This window comes from Polistes dominula, unplaced genomic scaffold (genome assembly GCF_049000335.1).
Source record: "Polistes dominula isolate Pdom_NZ unplaced genomic scaffold, Pdom_raw_medaka contig_284, whole genome shotgun sequence".
Lineage (NCBI taxonomy): Eukaryota > Metazoa > Arthropoda > Insecta > Hymenoptera > Vespidae > Polistes > Polistes dominula.
Genome location: NW_028300922.1, coordinates 1 through 4952, shown reverse-complemented (window position 1 = coordinate 4952; position 4952 = coordinate 1). Strand labels below are relative to the sequence as shown.

The 4952-nt window shown below is 29.6% G+C and overlaps 1 long non-coding RNA gene across 1 annotated transcript; it reads right to left on the bottom strand.

Annotated features, from left to right (window-relative positions):
• Positions 1 to 334: 334 nt before the first annotated feature.
• LOC149033039 (uncharacterized) lies at positions 335 to 3983 on the bottom strand. The gene is made up of 2 exons (XR_016176079.1): positions 3497 to 3983; positions 335 to 2617 (listed from the first exon to the last, which is right to left on the bottom strand). It is a non-coding gene; the product is annotated as an uncharacterized LOC149033039 (long non-coding RNA).
• Positions 3984 to 4952: the final 969 nt, after the last annotated feature.

The following is a 4952-nucleotide window of genomic DNA, read 5'->3' as shown; positions in this document are numbered from 1 at the left end:
TATCGGTTTGCTACTATTAATTCTAATATTTGTTGAAATAAATCCAAGTACAGCGTCTAATCGGTCGTCAATATCCATCTTTGATGTATTGATAATTTGAAAAAATCGAAGTTCATCCGTCAAAATTTTCCAATTACGGTTTTTAAATGTGCCCATAATTATGAAACTGGTTTAAGTCATATATCTCTTGTTTCGAGATATTTAAAGATTTATACTTGAACACTATACGAATTCTATACATTATTAAAATAACAAACATTATCTAATGATTCATTTTCGATAATATCACAAAAATAACATTGAATTTATTGACTTTATCATAATGTAGTGCGTAATAACTGATAAACTCATTTTTTATTAATTTTGACCTAGACTACTTTCATAATTATGGGCACAAATATTATTTCTTTAAATTGGATCCCAATTATTGTAATTCCTGGGCATGCTATTACGTTTACACATTTTTTAAACTTCATCGCAATGCTACGAAAAAAAAAATCAATATAGTTTAAATAGTTTCTTGATTTATTCTCTTAGTAACATAACGTTATTTTTTGCGGCAGAATTTATAGACACTATATTTAAATAGATGATTATAGACACATGTATTTTTATATTATAACAAGTTTTATTTACGAGCATATTTGGCGTAGAAACTGTATTGTGTTCGTTTAAAAAAACAAATAAGTCTATCCTTCTTGCATTCCAATGATTTTTGTTTTAATCAATTGTTTAGTATTTCATATTTTTAAGTGTTAGTACTAAAAAGTTAAAGAATAGCGATAAAATTAGTACCATTAATAAAACAGTTATAAATAATAGATTATCGAGGTATAATTGAAAAAATTATATAATATTATTTTAATTTTTATTCTTTAATTATAAAGAAATAAAATTCCAAATTTTTTCTTTTTAGATCCAAAATTCTCTTATGATGTTACTTAATATATATTTTAATTTTTATTTATGCGATACAGAATTTAAGGAATTAAAAAAATTAAAAGATTAAAGAGTAGTGCTCTTTTAATTTAACATGCAAGATTATAAGAGACAAAAAAGATTTTGATTTTTAATACTTTTGTCAACTTTAGTCATAAGTATGTTTATACAATAATATGTATATATAGCTATTTTCAGTTTCAGAGTGCATTTCCTTTGGTAACTTTGTTTTGGCAATTTAAGAATATTAGTTGAAAATATTTTATAAAGCGGAAACGATTAATTACAGATTAACACAATTTGTTAAATATTATTGGGATTTTTACAAGGTTTCTTCGAACCGTGTCGCACATGCTCGATCGATTACGCACAAACCTTTGCGTCTTGGTGTCTTGTACGGCGAGAGAGATGTAACAACTTTTGTTTGAAATGGATTTCTTTATCTCCAATTCAAAGGAGCAACCGATGAGCTCGTGAATAGGTTCATGAGATATTTAGATTTTTGCAGATAAATTGTATATTTCTATGGATTGATGATATGAAGTATAAGATTATTACGGTTATTTGTTTTGGATGCTGCGAGTAGACATACGACCGCAAAGGAACAATAACCACTGTACGATCCAAAATGATTGTACGGTAACTAGATGTATCAAAATGCGTGCGTCCGATTCTATCGATTAATATAAGATTCTAGATCGATACTCGTTACGAAGCACTAACCTTACCTCTCGCATCCCTACCTCTTGCACCCCCACCATACATGCACCCTGCTGGGCCAGTTCAAAGGACCATTCATTCTATTCCACCACCGGACGCCTACAACGATACATCTTCAGCATCTAAGGATCACAGAAGCCACAAGGAACAAAGGACTTCAGGATTCACAAGGAACAACAAAGGGAATATCCCAACCTTTTCGATTGTGAACGTAAGACTATTCAGTCCCACAACCTTTAAGGCTGTGATCGCTATATGTGAAGAGTGCGAGAGGTGAGATCATTCCATTATATAATTTTTCTCGCGAAATATAGTTTCCCGCGTGGCAATGCCACGTGGTAGAATTTCATCAATGTATTATACAAATATCAACCAGAGTTTGGCAAGGCTTTTCCCTGACGAGCCAATAAAGCTTCGCATCTTTTATTGGCTCAACCACGTGTTTTATTTTACACCTGAACATAACCCTTTATTTCCCACATCATAGCATATACGAAATTGCCAGAGAACTCTTAATTGAGGAATTTAGGCCCTATACAACTACGAATAAGTTAATATTAAGTTTCAAATGCTTATCATTGCTTTTCTTCATTTTTTCTGTTAATTGTGCCTTGTCAATGACGAGTTTTTCTATCTTTCTCGGTATCAACATATTTTTTATTCCTACTGCTGATGATATGTACTTGAATTAATCTTTCTAGTAATAATCTCCAATCACTGGTACATTTAAACGTTCCATTGCAATACGATGTAGAAGGTCTGCTAATAATATTGTAAGATTCCTCATATTGGTAACCACGTAAAAGTAGATTCGAGTAAATTTCTTTTTCGGTTGAAATTTCCATCTCTTTTCCTCGTAAAGTGACTTCAGGAATATCTTTCTTTTCTGTTTTCGTTAAGCTTATAATTCCAGAAGCAATCATTTTATCTTTGGTTTTTATTTCAAATTTTCCAGAGCCTAGAAATGTATATTATGTTAGATAATTTTTTCGAAATATTATATGCGATAAGATAGCTATTATTACCTTTAAGTATCGTAATAATAAATATCATTTTTGTTGTTTTTTTAGGTACTTTCAGTAATTTATTGTTAATAAAAATATTCTGGAGCGTTAAAAATTTCTCATCCTTATTTAGTAATAAGTTTGAGTACATATTCGCAAGAAACTTTAAATAGACGGCTGAAGATATGGTCATATCATCGTTAATTTGAAAAACTTGTATGTGTCTGATTTCAAATCCAGAGAAATGGCCTATCAAGCCAGGAAAGTTATATCCAAAAGGTCTCCTTATCCTGTTTCTAGGGTAACCCTATCTATTTCTTCTCTCGTCCTAAGGGAACATAATTCCGACTGGTTAGTACATAAATAACTATTTCTAAGTGAATGCTACAAATTTTAATAATTTTTCTTTCGTTTTTCATAGGCGCGTTAACTCTTTTATGACGCAAACAAGGTAAGGAATTGGAGAACGTTCGTTTCTCTCGATAGGGTTCCTCTAGAAACAGGATAAGGAACTCTCGAATATAACTGTCTTGGCTCAATAGGCCATTCTCGCTAGTTTAAAATCAGACACACACTAGTTTTTCAGTATCATGATGATATGACCATACCTTCAGCCGTCTATTTAAAGTTTCTTGCAAATATGTACTCAGAACTTATTTCTAAACAAGGATGAGAAATTTTTAACGCTCTAGAATATTTTTATTAACCATAAATTACTAAAAGTACTAAAATTCACCAAAATGATATTTATTATTACGATACTAAAAGGTTAAAAATGGATATCTTATCGCACATAATATTTCGAAAAAATTATCTAATATAATATACATTACTAGGCTCGTGAAACTGAAGTCGATTAGACCCATGGAAAAAGATATTAGGTTTGATAACTATATCCCAGCAAATTCCACTATGCGCTATCCCAGCTTGCTATAAAATCAAAAAAATATGAAAATATTTATATACATTTATTTATATATTTAATTTACCTTGCCCTTTTCTCGTAGAAGAAACATTTATCTGACTCGCATAAAGTCAATGCTCCGTAAACATTCGTTTTCGTTTCCTTTGTGGATCAACAGGATTCATTTCAGCATCAGTGATCACTTCGAACGCAACTTCCATTGCCAGTCTTGATGTTGGATAAATAAATCTCCTGCTTGTCTTGCATTGATTCCAAAACAAATATTATCAAACTTTGTTATTTGTGACATCGTTCCGATGCGCGTTGGAACTTTAGCGTCATGTAAAAATAATTATTTAATCGATGAATCAAAAAAGTTTATTTATATTTAAAATTATTTTCTGCAACTAACTGCATTTATTTATACTTACTATATGTGATATCGTGTAATCTGATGAGACGCCAATCTTTTTCCATTCATTAAATTATCTATTAAATCACTTATATTATCACTTTTAGGAAATCCAACCTGATATTCCAGAAATGACCACTGAACTATCTCCCAATATTCTACTAGATTCCATGTTTGTTAATTTATCTATACGAGCGAAGCTATCAACTACAACTTTGTTTGTAAAATGAAGATTCTATTGTAGTCTGCTTTTTATATAGAGAAACAGATATTTCTAATTAGAATAACTATATACGCAATTCGTTTTTGCAATTGAAATGCGTTTAGTAAGCATTAAGCTACATTGTCATCAAACTACTACAAGAAACATATCACTCCAAATGCTTATGATGACCTGTGACTTTAACTTCCTTTCTTTTTTCGCATGTAATTCTTTCAAATTGACGTAAATAACAATACACTGTTAAATAAGACAGATTATTTAGAAATACCTATCGAACATTTCTAATGAAATATTAAAGTTATAAAATATACCGATAGATTAGGATTTTAAAATATTCAGGATCACATAATAGTAGAAGTAATATATAAATAAAAAATTATACAAATTGTTCTTTGTAATCCTTTATCAGCTTGTATCACTTTATAGTTTAATCGACAACTGTAAATATTGTTATCATAAGAATTTTTAACAAGAAGAATTCAATAAAAAGTAGGCATTACCGATTAAACATTATTAATAATCGTTTTTGTCGTCTAAGACATTTTTAAATGGTAAATGCAATTACAAGTTTATAGGAAACTTAGAGAATAAACACAATAAAATTATTTTCAGATAATAATCTTGAAGTAAATATGGAAATATTTATAAGAAATATTCTTGAATAAACAGTTCGAATAAATTAATTAGAAATACTTATTTACGCCTTTTTTGCCTATTTAAATGCGTTTAATATGCATTAGGCTACACTAT